Here is a 14,414-nt window from a genome sequence, read left to right on the forward strand (position 1 = left end):
ATATATATATATATATATATATATATATATTTCTCCGCCGAAATCACTTTTAAACCCATTTCCACCTTTTTTTCCCTTCTCTTCCTCTTACTTTTTTTTCACGTTTTTTTACGTTTTTCTCCTTTTCGCCTCTTTTCTGGGCGTATTATTCTTCTTTTTCTTCTTTTTTTTCGTCTAATGCATACCCCATCAGTGCAGCAATGCTTATTCAATACCGCCAGCAGATGGAGACACTGGGGGATAATTTTCTAAGGATTTATACTGATTTTTCCTGTCTGAATTTGTCGCACAGAAAGTTGCAGGCCAAATATGTGTGACATTTCTGCGACTTTAGCTTCTAGAGCATTTTTACAACATTATACATAGGTGCTGAATACATAAAAAGCGACTGTTCAGCGACAGACAAGTCGCATCGGCTGAAAGTAGGCCAGAATGTCAGTCCATGTTGGAGCAGGTTTAGATACAGTCTAAAGTATAGATCTCAAAGTCTGTGCACAGAATTTAGCAAGGGCCTCGCACCTTCTGATGCATCAGGTAGGTGCACAATAGCATAGCCTAACCCTCTGTACTTTGGTCTATATTGATGCGGGACATAGACAGCCAGCTGATGACCAATCCATTAGTGCAATGGATGGCTGGAAGCATTTGTCTTTGCCTTTGCAATACCACAGAAGCAATGCATGGTCAATGTACAGCAATGACACACCTGTGTGAACAGCCAGGAGACCCCCCCCCCATGTTATGTTACATAGTTACATAGTTAGTACGGTCGAAAAAAGACATATGTCCATCAAGTTCAACCAGGGAATTAAGGGGTAGGGGTGTGGCGCGATATTGGGGAAGGGATGAGATTTTATATTTCTTCATAAGCATTAATCTTATTTTGTCAATTAGGAACATTCAGCACCCACCCGCTATCAAGGCAGCTGCCTATCATGTCATGCCCTACCTGCACAGGTGTGCTGGCTACTCAAATGATCCAATTAAGGAGGCCATTTAGTCAGCAGCAGCAGAAGTCCTGTGCCTGGACGCTCCAACAGCGGCCAGACACAAGCAGAAGCAGCAGAAGCAGCAGCAGCAGCACCACCTTTTGTTTTTTGGCTGCAGCAGCAGCAAGGCCCACAGGGCTGGCTAGCTGGCTAGCCAGCAAGCAGGTAGCAATGAAAGTAGGAATCTTTCTTTTTAACCCTGTAAGGGGGTGGTGCACTGTACCCGAAGATACTGCCATATCGGGTCAATGCATAGGGCGACGGAAGCAAGCTTCGAAATCGGCCCCCGTTCTCAAAAATCCATTTAATATATGGTCCCCAGATAGGGGACGTATCAGATATTAAACTGATAAGAACAGATACTACACTTGATCTTAGCCAAAAGGCCGAGAAGCGATAACCGTGAAAGGGGCGGGCCCAACAAGGTCCCCTTCATGGGCACTATCACTGCTTGCTGTCAGGGAGGCTGCCAGACAATTTTCCATGCACACTCTGGGCTGGGGGGCAGTCAACCACCAGTACACACAGCAGAACCTAAACCCATACCATTATTGCTAAGCAGCAAGACAGGGGCCCATTGCACTCCCACGGGGCCTTTTTAAATGCAATCCATAACCCGGATTTGCCAGGAACCCTTCTTACTCCTCCTACTTGCATGTGACACTGGGCTTAGGATCTGCATAGGAAACACACACACAAGCACACACCTACCTTTGTTGCCTGCAGATGCCTCCTTGGCTGTCCCCAAACGGTATCAAACCAACACCCACGGGAAGCTGTAAGCATAGAGGACATGCCTGCACCCCATTGGACTTACCTGTGTGGGTTAAACCCGGGTTATTTGACAACCTATGGCGGTGATGGTTCTGCTCAGGCAGAGCAGTGCTGATGCTCCTCATAAAGCTGTCGCTGCTGTGAAGGTTCTAGGTGACATCACAAATCCCTATGGTTACATACACAACAAAGCTGGGTTGTTGTTGTTTACACTCTGCAAGGCCTGTGGAAGTGAGTGACATCATAGCACTGTAGTTCTGAGGGTTCTAGATGGATGCAACAATCTCCTGTTGCTTCTATGAAGGCCATAATAGACGACATCACCAAACAGCTCCATAGTCACATACACAGCAAAGGAGAGATGTTGTTTACACCTAGTGATGTCAGTGGTATTGAGTGACATCACAGCACAGTGCTAAGGCTCCTGGGCCTGGACACAGCAGCGGCTGCAATATCTCAACGGAGAATACGTTTATATATATGTGTGTGTGTGCGCGTATATATATATATATATATATATATATATATATATATATTTCTCCGCCGAAATCACTTTTAAACCCATTTCCACCTTTTTTTCCCTTCTCTTCCTCTTACTTTTTTTTCACGTTTTTTTAAGTTTTTCTCCTTTTCGCCTCTTTTCTGGGCGTATTATTCTTCTTTTTCTTCTTTTTTTTCGTCTAATGCATACCCCATCAGTGCAGCAATGCTTATTCAATACCGCCAGCAGATGGAGACACTGGGGGATAATTTTCTAAGGATTTATACTGATTTTTCCTGTCTGAATTTGTCGCACAGAAAGTTGCAGGCCAAATATGTGTGACATTTCTGCGACTTTAGCTTCTAGAGCATTTTTACAACATTATACATAGGTGCTGAATACATAAAAAGCGACTGTTCAGCGACAGACAAGTCGCATCGGCTGAAAGTAGGCCAGAATGTCAGTCCATGTTGGAGCAGGTTTAGATACAGTCTAAAGTATAGATCTCAAAGTCTGTGCACAGAATTTAGCAAGGGCCTCGCACCTTCTGATGCATCAGGTAGGTGCACAATAGCATAGCCTAACCCTCTGTACTTTGGTCTATATTGATGCGGGACATAGACAGCCAGCTGATGACCAATCCATTAGTGCAATGGATGGCTGGAAGCATTTGTCTTTGCCTTTGCAATACCACAGAAGCAATGCATGGTCAATGTACAGCAATGACACACCTGTGTGAACAGCCAGGAGACCCCCCCCCCATGTTATGTTACATAGTTACATAGTTAGTACGGTCGAAAAAAGACATATGTCCATCAAGTTCAACCAGGGAATTAAGGGGTAGGGGTGTGGCGCGATATTGGGGAAGGGATGAGATTTTATATTTCTTCATAAGCATTAATCTTATTTTGTCAATTAGGAACATTCAGCACCCACCCGCTATCAAGGCAGCTGCCTATCATGTCATGCCCTACCTGCACAGGTGTGCTGGCTACTCAAATGATCCAATTAAGGAGGCCATTTAGTCAGCAGCAGCAGAAGTCCTGTGCCTGGACGCTCCAACAGCGGCCAGACACAAGCAGAAGCAGCAGAAGCAGCAGCAGCAGCACCACCTTTTGTTTTTTGGCTGCAGCAGCAGCAAGGCCCACAGGGCTGGATAGCTGGCTAGCCAGCAAGCAGGTAGCAATGAAAGTAGGAATCTTTCTTTTTAACCCTGTAAGGGGGTGGTGCACTGTACCCGAAGATACTGCCATATCGGGTCAATGCATAGGGCGACGGAAGCAAGCTTCGAAATCGGCCCCCGTTCTCAAAAATCCATTTAATATATGGTCCCCAGATAGGGGACGTATCAGATATTAAACTGATAAGAACAGATACTACACTTGATCTTAGCCAAAAGGCCGAGAAGCGATAACCGTGAAAGGGGCGGGCCCAACAAGGTCCCCTTCATGGGCACTATCACTGCTTGCTGTCAGGGAGGCTGCCAGACAATTTTCCATGCACACTCTGGGCTGGGGGGCAGTCAACCACCAGTACACACAGCAGAACCTAAACCCATACCATTATTGCTAAGCAGCAAGACAGGGGCCCATTGCACTCCCACGGGGCCTTTTTAAATGCAATCCATAACCCGGATTTGCCAGGAACCCTTCTTACTCCTCCTACTTGCATGTGACACTGGGCTTAGGATCTGCATAGGAAACACACACACAAGCACACACCTACCTTTGTTGCCTGCAGATGCCTCCTTGGCTGTCCCCAAACGGTATCAAACCAACACCCACGGGAAGCTGTAAGCATAGAGGACATGCCTGCACCCCATTGGACTTACCTGTGTGGGTTAAACCCGGGTTATTTGACAACCTATGGCGGTGATGGTTCTGCTCAGGCAGAGCAGTGCTGATGCTCCTCATAAAGCTGTCGCTGCTGTGAAGGTTCTAGGTGACATCACAAATCCCTATGGTTACATACACAACAAAGCTGGGTTGTTGTTGTTTACACTCTGCAAGGCCTGTGGAAGTGAGTGACATCATAGCACTGTAGTTCTGAGGGTTCTAGATGGATGCAACAATCTCCTGTTGCTTCTATGAAGGCCATAATAGACGACATCACCAAACAGCTCCATAGTCACATACACAGCAAAGGAGAGATGTTGTTTACACCTAGTGATGTCAGTGGTATTGAGTGACATCACAGCACAGTGCTAAGGCTCCTGGGCCTGGACACAGCAGCGGCTGCAATATCTCAACGGAGAATACGTTTATATATATGTGTGTGTGTGCGCGTATATATATATATATATATATATATATATATATATATATATATATTTCTCCGCCGAAATCACTTTTAAACCCATTTCCACCTTTTTTTCCCTTCTCTTCCTCTTACTTTTTTTTCACGTTTTTTTACGTTTTTCTCCTTTTCGCCTCTTTTCTGGGCGTATTATTCTTCTTTTTCTTCTTTTTTTTCGTCTAATGCATACCCCATCAGTGCAGCAATGCTTATTCAATACCGCCAGCAGATGGAGACACTGGGGGATAATTTTCTAAGGATTTATACTGATTTTTCCTGTCTGAATTTGTCGCACAGAAAGTTGCAGGCCAAATATGTGTGACATTTCTGCGACTTTAGCTTCTAGAGCATTTTTACAACATTATACATAGGTGCTGAATACATAAAAAGCGACTGTTCAGCGACAGACAAGTCGCATCGGCTGAAAGTAGGCCAGAATGTCAGTCCATGTTGGAGCAGGTTTAGATACAGTCTAAAGTATAGATCTCAAAGTCTGTGCACAGAATTTAGCAAGGGCCTCGCACCTTCTGATGCATCAGGTAGGTGCACAATAGCATAGCCTAACCCTCTGTACTTTGGTCTATATTGATGCGGGACATAGACAGCCAGCTGATGACCAATCCATTAGTGCAATGGATGGCTGGAAGCATTTGTCTTTGCCTTTGCAATACCACAGAAGCAATGCATGGTCAATGTACAGCAATGACACACCTGTGTGAACAGCCAGGAGACCCCCCCCCATGTTATGTTACATAGTTACATAGTTAGTACGGTCGAAAAAAGACATATGTCCATCAAGTTCAACCAGGGAATTAAGGGGTAGGGGTGTGGCGCGATATTGGGGAAGGGATGAGATTTTATATTTCTTCATAAGCATTAATCTTATTTTGTCAATTAGGAACATTCAGCACCCACCCGCTATCAAGGCAGCTGCCTATCATGTCATGCCCTACCTGCACAGGTGTGCTGGCTACTCAAATGATCCAATTAAGGAGGCCATTTAGTCAGCAGCAGCAGAAGTCCTGTGCCTGGACGCTCCAACAGCGGCCAGACACAAGCAGAAGCAGCAGAAGCATAAGCAGCAGCACCACCTTTTGTTTTTTGGCTGCAGCAGCAGCAAGGCCCACAGGGCTGGCTAGCTGGCTAGCCAGCAAGCAGGTAGCAATGAAAGTAGGAATCTTTCTTTTTAACCCTGTAAGGGGGTGGTGCACTGTACCCGAAGATACTGCCATATCGGGTCAATGCATAGGGCGACGGAAGCAAGCTTCGAAATCGGCCCCCGTTCTCAAAAATCCATTTAATATATGGTCCCCAGATAGGGGACGTATCAGATATTAAACTGATAAGAACAGATACTACACTTGATCTTAGCCAAAAGGCCGAGAAGCGATAACCGTGAAAGGGGCGGGCCCAACAAGGTCCCCTTCATGGGCACTATCACTGCTTGCTGTCAGGGAGGCTGCCAGACAATTTTCCATGCACACTCTGGGCTGGGGGGCAGTCAACCACCAGTACACACAGCAGAACCTAAACCCATACCATTATTGCTAAGCAGCAAGACAGGGGCCCATTGCACTCCCACGGGGCCTTTTTAAATGCAATCCATAACCCGGATTTGCCAGGAACCCTTCTTACTCCTCCTACTTGCATGTGACACTGGGCTTAGGATCTGCATAGGAAACACACACACAAGCACACACCTACCTTTGTTGCCTGCAGATGCCTCCTTGGCTGTCCCCAAACGGTATCAAACCAACACCCACGGGAAGCTGTAAGCATAGAGGACATGCCTGCACCCCATTGGACTTACCTGTGTGGGTTAAACCCGGGTTATTTGACAACCTATGGCGGTGATGGTTCTGCTCAGGCAGAGCAGTGCTGATGCTCCTCATAAAGCTGTCGCTGCTGTGAAGGTTCTAGGTGACATCACAAATCCCTATGGTTACATACACAACAAAGCTGGGTTGTTGTTGTTTACACTCTGCAAGGCCTGTGGAAGTGAGTGACATCATAGCACTGTAGTTCTGAGGGTTCTAGATGGATGCAACAATCTCCTGTTGCTTCTATGAAGGCCATAATAGACGACATCACCAAACAGCTCCATAGTCACATACACAGCAAAGGAGAGATGTTGTTTACACCTAGTGATGTCAGTGGTATTGAGTGACATCACAGCACAGTGCTAAGGCTCCTGGGCCTGGACACAGCAGCGGCTGCAATATCTCAACGGAGAATACGTTTATATATATGTGTGTGTGTGCGCGTATATATATATATATATATATATATATATATATATATATATATATTTCTCCGCCGAAATCACTTTTAAACCCATTTCCACCTTTTTTTCCCTTCTCTTCCTCTTACTTTTTTTTCACGTTTTTTTACGTTTTTCTCCTTTTCGCCTCTTTTCTGGGCGTATTATTCTTCTTTTTCTTCTTTTTTTTCGTCTAATGCATACCCCATCAGTGCAGCAATGCTTATTCAATACCGCCAGCAGATGGAGACACTGGGGGATAATTTTCTAAGGATTTATACTGATTTTTCCTGTCTGAATTTGTCGCACAGAAAGTTGCAGGCCAAATATGTGTGACATTTCTGCGACTTTAGCTTCTAGAGCATTTTTACAACATTATACATAGGTGCTGAATACATAAAAAGCGACTGTTCAGCGACAGACAAGTCGCATCGGCTGAAAGTAGGCCAGAATGTCAGTCCATGTTGGAGCAGGTTTAGATACAGTCTAAAGTATAGATCTCAAAGTCTGTGCACAGAATTTAGCAAGGGCCTCGCACCTTCTGATGCATCAGGTAGGTGCACAATAGCATAGCCTAACCCTCTGTACTTTGGTCTATATTGATGCGGGACATAGACAGCCAGCTGATGACCAATCCATTAGTGCAATGGATGGCTGGAAGCATTTGTCTTTGCCTTTGCAATACCACAGAAGCAATGCATGGTCAATGTACAGCAATGACACACCTGTGTGAACAGCCAGGAGACCCCCCCCCCATGTTATGTTACATAGTTACATAGTTAGTACGGTCGAAAAAAGACATATGTCCATCAAGTTCAACCAGGGAATTAAGGGGTAGGGGTGTGGCGCGATATTGGGGAAGGGATGAGATTTTATATTTCTTCATAAGCATTAATCTTATTTTGTCAATTAGGAACATTCAGCACCCACCCGCTATCAAGGCAGCTGCCTATCATGTCATGCCCTACCTGCACAGGTGTGCTGGCTACTCAAATGATCCAATTAAGGAGGCCATTTAGTCAGCAGCAGCAGAAGTCCTGTGCCTGGACGCTCCAACAGCGGCCAGACACAAGCAGAAGCAGCAGAAGCAGCAGCAGCAGCACCACCTTTTGTTTTTTGGCTGCAGCAGCAGCAAGGCCCACAGGGCTGGCTAGCTGGCTAGCCAGCAAGCAGGTAGCAATGAAAGTAGGAATCTTTCTTTTTAACCCTGTAAGGGGGTGTTGCACTGTACCCGAAGATACTGCCATATCGGGTCAATGCATAGGGCGACGGAAGCAAGCTTCGAAATCGGCCCCCGTTCTCAAAAATCCATTTAATATATGGTCCCCAGATAGGGGACGTATCAGATATTAAACTGATAAGAACAGATACTACACTTGATCTTAGCCAAAAGGCCGAGAAGCGATAACCGTGAAAGGGGCGGGCCCAACAAGGTCCCCTTCATGGGCACTATCACTGCTTGCTGTCAGGGAGGCTGCCAGACAATTTTCCATGCACACTCTGGGCTGGGGGGCAGTCAACCACCAGTACACACAGCAGAACCTAAACCCATACCATTATTGCTAAGCAGCAAGACAGGGGCCCATTGCACTCCCACGGGGCCTTTTTAAATGCAATCCATAACCCGGATTTGCCAGGAACCCTTCTTACTCCTCCTACTTGCATGTGACACTGGGCTTAGGATCTGCATAGGAAACACACACACAAGCACACACCTACCTTTGTTGCCTGCAGATGCCTCCTTGGCTGTCCCCAAACGGTATCAAACCAACACCCACGGGAAGCTGTAAGCATAGAGGACATGCCTGCACCCCATTGGACTTACCTGTGTGGGTTAAACCCGGGTTATTTGACAACCTATGGCGGTGATGGTTCTGCTCAGGCAGAGCAGTGCTGATGCTCCTCATAAAGCTGTCGCTGCTGTGAAGGTTCTAGGTGACATCACAAATCCCTATGGTTACATACACAACAAAGCTGGGTTGTTGTTGTTTACACTCTGCAAGGCCTGTGGAAGTGAGTGACATCATAGCACTGTAGTTCTGAGGGTTCTAGATGGATGCAACAATCTCCTGTTGCTTCTATGAAGGCCATAATAGACGACATCACCAAACAGCTCCATAGTCACATACACAGCAAAGGAGAGATGTTGTTTACACCTAGTGATGTCAGTGGTATTGAGTGACATCACAGCACAGTGCTAAGGCTCCTGGGCCTGGACACAGCAGCGGCTGCAATATCTCAACGGAGAATACGTTTATATATATGTGTGTGTGTGCGCGTATATATATATATATATATATATATATATATATATATATATATTTCTCCGCCGAAATCACTTTTAAACCCATTTCCACCTTTTTTTCCCTTCTCTTCCTCTTACTTTTTTTTCACGTTTTTTTACGTTTTTCTCCTTTTCGCCTCTTTTCTGGGCGTATTATTCTTCTTTTTCTTCTTTTTTTTCGTCTAATGCATACCCCATCAGTGCAGCAATGCTTATTCAATACCGCCAGCAGATGGAGACACTGGGGGATAATTTTCTAAGGATTTATACTGATTTTTCCTGTCTGAATTTGTCGCACAGAAAGTTGCAGGCCAAATATGTGTGACATTTCTGCGACTTTAGCTTCTAGAGCATTTTTACAACATTATACATAGGTGCTGAATACATAAAAAGCGACTGTTCAGCGACAGACAAGTCGCATCGGCTGAAAGTAGGCCAGAATGTCAGTCCATGTTGGAGCAGGTTTAGATACAGTCTAAAGTATAGATCTCAAAGTCTGTGCACAGAATTTAGCAAGGGCCTCGCACCTTCTGATGCATCAGGTAGGTGCACAATAGCATAGCCTAACCCTCTGTACTTTGGTCTATATTGATGCGGGACATAGACAGCCAGCTGATGACCAATCCATTAGTGCAATGGATGGCTGGAAGCATTTGTCTTTGCCTTTGCAATACCACAGAAGCAATGCATGGTCAATGTACAGCAATGACACACCTGTGTGAACAGCCAGGAGACCCCCCCCCCCATGTTATGTTACATAGTTACATAGTTAGTACGGTCGAAAAAAGACATATGTCCATCAAGTTCAACCAGGGAATTAAGGGGTAGGGGTGTGGCGCGATATTGGGGAAGGGATGAGATTTTATATTTCTTCATAAGCATTAATCTTATTTTGTCAATTAGGAACATTCAGCACCCACCCGCTATCAAGGCAGCTGCCTATCATGTCATGCCCTACCTGCACAGGTGTGCTGGCTACTCAAATGATCCAATTAAGGAGGCCATTTAGTCAGCAGCAGCAGAAGTCCTGTGCCTGGACGCTCCAACAGCGGCCAGACACAAGCAGAAGCAGCAGAAGCAGCAGCAGCAGCACCACCTTTTGTTTTTTGGCTGCAGCAGCAGCAAGGCCCACAGGGCTGGCTAGCTGGCTAGCCAGCAAGCAGGTAGCAATGAAAGTAGGAATCTTTCTTTTTAACCCTGTAAGGGGGTGGTGCACTGTACCCGAAGATACTGCCATATCGGGTCAATGCATAGGGCGACGGAAGCAAGCTTCGAAATCGGCCCCCGTTCTCAAAAATCCATTTAATATATGGTCCCCAGATAGGGGACGTATCAGATATTAAACTGATAAGAACAGATACTACACTTGATCTTAGCCAAAAGGCCGAGAAGCGATAACCGTGAAAGGGGCGGGCCCAACAAGGTCCCCTTCATGGGCACTATCACTGCTTGCTGTCAGGGAGGCTGCCAGACAATTTTCCATGCACACTCTGGGCTGGGGGGCAGTCAACCACCAGTACACACAGCAGAACCTAAACCCATACCATTATTGCTAAGCAGCAAGACAGGGGCCCATTGCACTCCCACGGGGCCTTTTTAAATGCAATCCATAACCCGGATTTGCCAGGAACCCTTCTTACTCCTCCTACTTGCATGTGACACTGGGCTTAGGATCTGCATAGGAAACACACACACAAGCACACACCTACCTTTGTTGCCTGCAGATGCCTCCTTGGCTGTCCCCAAACGGTATCAAACCAACACCCACGGGAAGCTGTAAGCATAGAGGACATGCCTGCACCCCATTGGACTTACCTGTGTGGGTTAAACCCGGGTTATTTGACAACCTATGGCGGTGATGGTTCTGCTCAGGCAGAGCAGTGCTGATGCTCCTCATAAAGCTGTCGCTGCTGTGAAGGTTCTAGGTGACATCACAAATCCCTATGGTTACATACACAACAAAGCTGGGTTGTTGTTGTTTACACTCTGCAAGGCCTGTGGAAGTGAGTGACATCATAGCACTGTAGTTCTGAGGGTTCTAGATGGATGCAACAATCTCCTGTTGCTTCTATGAAGGCCATAATAGACGACATCACCAAACAGCTCCATAGTCACATACACAGCAAAGGAGAGATGTTGTTTACACCTAGTGATGTCAGTGGTATTGAGTGACATCACAGCACAGTGCTAAGGCTCCTGGGCCTGGACACAGCAGCGGCTGCAATATCTCAACGGAGAATACGTTTATATATATGTGTGTGTGTGCGCGTATATATATATATATATATATATATATATATATATATATATATATATTTCTCCGCCGAAATCACTTTTAAACCCATTTCCACCTTTTTTTCCCTTCTCTTCCTCTTACTTTTTTTTCACGTTTTTTTACGTTTTTCTCCTTTTCGCCTCTTTTCTGGGCGTATTATTCTTCTTTTTCTTCTTTTTTTTCGTCTAATGCATACCCCATCAGTGCAGCAATGCTTATTCAATACCGCCAGCAGATGGAGACACTGGGGGATAATTTTCTAAGGATTTATACTGATTTTTCCTGTCTGAATTTGTCGCACAGAAAGTTGCAGGCCAAATATGTGTGACATTTCTGCGACTTTAGCTTCTAGAGCATTTTTACAACATTATACATAGGTGCTGAATACATAAAAAGCGACTGTTCAGCGACAGACAAGTCGCATCGGCTGAAAGTAGGCCAGAATGTCAGTCCATGTTGGAGCAGGTTTAGATACAGTCTAAAGTATAGATCTCAAAGTCTGTGCACAGAATTTAGCAAGGGCCTCGCACCTTCTGATGCATCAGGTAGGTGCACAATAGCATAGCCTAACCCTCTGTACTTTGGTCTATATTGATGCGGGACATAGACAGCCAGCTGATGACCAATCCATTAGTGCAATGGATGGCTGGAAGCATTTGTCTTTGCCTTTGCAATACCACAGAAGCAATGCATGGTCAATGTACAGCAATGACACACCTGTGTGAACAGCCAGGAGACCCCCCCCCCCCATGTTATGTTACATAGTTACATAGTTAGTACGGTCGAAAAAAGACATATGTCCATCAAGTTCAACCAGGGAATTAAGGGGTAGGGGTGTGGCGCGATATTGGGGAAGGGATGAGATTTTATATTTCTTCATAAGCATTAATCTTATTTTGTCAATTAGGAACATTCAGCACCCACCCGCTATCAAGGCAGCTGCCTATCATGTCATGCCCTACCTGCACAGGTGTGCTGGCTACTCAAATGATCCAATTAAGGAGGCCATTTAGTCAGCAGCAGCAGAAGTCCTGTGCCTGGACGCTCCAACAGCGGCCAGACACAAGCAGAAGCAGCAGAAGCAGCAGCAGCAGCACCACCTTTTGTTTTTTGGCTGCAGCAGTAGCAAGGCCCACAGGGCTGGCTAGCTGGCTAGCCAGCAAGCAGGTAGCAATGAAAGTAGGAATCTTTCTTTTTAACCCTGTAAGGGGGTGGTGCACTGTACCCGAAGATACTGCCATATCGGGTCAATGCATAGGGCGACGGAAGCAAGCTTCGAAATCGGCCCCCGTTCTCAAAAATCCATTTAATATATGGTCCCCAGATAGGGGACGTATCAGATATTAAACTGATAAGAACAGATACTACACTTGATCTTAGCCAAAAGGCCGAGAAGCGATAACCGTGAAAGGGGCGGGCCCAACAAGGTCCCCTTCATGGGCACTATCACTGCTTGCTGTCAGGGAGGCTGCCAGACAATTTTCCATGCACACTCTGGGCTGGGGGGCAGTCAACCACCAGTACACACAGCAGAACCTAAACCCATACCATTATTGCTAAGCAGCAAGACAGGGGCCCATTGCACTCCCACGGGGCCTTTTTAAATGCAATCCATAACCCGGATTTGCCAGGAACCCTTCTTACTCCTCCTACTTGCATGTGACACTGGGCTTAGGATCTGCATAGGAAACACACACACAAGCACACACCTACCTTTGTTGCCTGCAGATGCCTCCTTGGCTGTCCCCAAACGGTATCAAACCAACACCCACGGGAAGCTGTAAGCATAGAGGACATGCCTGCACCCCATTGGACTTACCTGTGTGGGTTAAACCCGGGTTATTTGACAACCTATGGCGGTGATGGTTCTGCTCAGGCAGAGCAGTGCTGATGCTCCTCATAAAGCTGTCGCTGCTGTGAAGGTTCTAGGTGACATCACAAATCCCTATGGTTACATACACAACAAAGCTGGGTTGTTGTTGTTTACACTCTGCAAGGCCTGTGGAAGTGAGTGACATCATAGCACTGTAGTTCTGAGGGTTCTAGATGGATGCAACAATCTCCTGTTGCTTCTATGAAGGCCATAATAGACGACATCACCAAACAGCTCCATAGTCACATACACAGCAAAGGAGAGATGTTGTTTACACCTAGTGATGTCAGTGGTATTGAGTGACATCACAGCACAGTGCTAAGGCTCCTGGGCCTGGACACAGCAGCGGCTGCAATATCTCAACGGAGAATACGTTTATATATATGTGTGTGTGTGCGCGTATATATATATATATATATATATATATATATATATATTTCTCCGCCGAAATCACTTTTAAACCCATTTCCACCTTTTTTTCCCTTCTCTTCCTCTTACTTTTTTTTCACGTTTTTTTACGTTTTTCTCCTTTTCGCCTCTTTTCTGGGCGTATTATTCTTCTTTTTCTTCTTTTTTTTCGTCTAATGCATACCCCATCAGTGCAGCAATGCTTATTCAATACCGCCAGCAGATGGAGACACTGGGGGATAATTTTCTAAGGATTTATACTGATTTTTCCTGTCTGAATTTGTCGCACAGAAAGTTGCAGGCCAAATATGTGTGACATTTCTGCGACTTTAGCTTCTAGAGCATTTTTACAACATTATACATAGGTGCTGAATACATAAAAAGCGACTGTTCAGCGACAGACAAGTCGCATCGGCTGAAAGTAGGCCAGAATGTCAGTCCATGTTGGAGCAGGTTTAGATACAGTCTAAAGTATAGATCTCAAAGTCTGTGCACAGAATTTAGCAAGGGCCTCGCACCTTCTGATGCATCAGGTAGGTGCACAATAGCATAGCCTAACCCTCTGTACTTTGGTCTATATTGATGCGGGACATAGACAGCCAGCTGATGACCAATCCATTAGTGCAATGGATGGCTGGAAGCATTTGTCTTTGCCTTTGCAATACCACAGAAGCAATGCATGGTCAATGTACAGCAATGACACACCTGTGTGAACAGCCAGGAGACCCCCCCCCCCATGTTATGTTACATAGTTACATAGTTAGTACGGTCGAAA

General features: G+C 45.7%; 6 non-coding genes across 6 annotated transcripts; all 6 read right to left on the minus strand.

The window, feature by feature from the left end:
* Nucleotides 1-1,196: 1,196 nt before the first annotated feature.
* Nucleotides 1,197-1,387, minus strand: LOC130313507 (U2 spliceosomal RNA). Its single transcript, XR_008861416.1, has one exon. It is a non-coding gene; the product is annotated as a U2 spliceosomal RNA (small nuclear RNA).
* A 2,078-nt stretch (nt 1,388-3,465) lies between these two features.
* On the minus strand, nt 3,466-3,656 carry LOC130313508 (U2 spliceosomal RNA). Its single transcript, XR_008861417.1, has one exon. It is a non-coding gene; the product is annotated as a U2 spliceosomal RNA (small nuclear RNA).
* Nucleotides 3,657-5,739: 2,083 nt separating this feature from the next.
* On the minus strand, nt 5,740-5,930 carry LOC130313509 (U2 spliceosomal RNA). Its single transcript, XR_008861418.1, has one exon. It is a non-coding gene; the product is annotated as a U2 spliceosomal RNA (small nuclear RNA).
* Nucleotides 5,931-8,014: 2,084 nt separating this feature from the next.
* LOC130313522 (U2 spliceosomal RNA) lies at nt 8,015-8,205 on the minus strand. Its single transcript, XR_008861430.1, has one exon. It is a non-coding gene; the product is annotated as a U2 spliceosomal RNA (small nuclear RNA).
* A 2,083-nt stretch (nt 8,206-10,288) lies between these two features.
* Nucleotides 10,289-10,479, minus strand: LOC130313510 (U2 spliceosomal RNA). Its single transcript, XR_008861419.1, has one exon. It is a non-coding gene; the product is annotated as a U2 spliceosomal RNA (small nuclear RNA).
* A 2,088-nt stretch (nt 10,480-12,567) lies between these two features.
* Nucleotides 12,568-12,758, minus strand: LOC130313511 (U2 spliceosomal RNA). Its single transcript, XR_008861420.1, has one exon. It is a non-coding gene; the product is annotated as a U2 spliceosomal RNA (small nuclear RNA).
* Between the last annotated feature and the right edge of the window lie 1,656 nt (nt 12,759-14,414).

This window comes from Hyla sarda, unplaced genomic scaffold (assembly GCF_029499605.1).
Source record: "Hyla sarda isolate aHylSar1 unplaced genomic scaffold, aHylSar1.hap1 scaffold_1775, whole genome shotgun sequence".
In the NCBI taxonomy this organism is placed as follows: Eukaryota; Metazoa; Chordata; class Amphibia; order Anura; family Hylidae; genus Hyla; species Hyla sarda.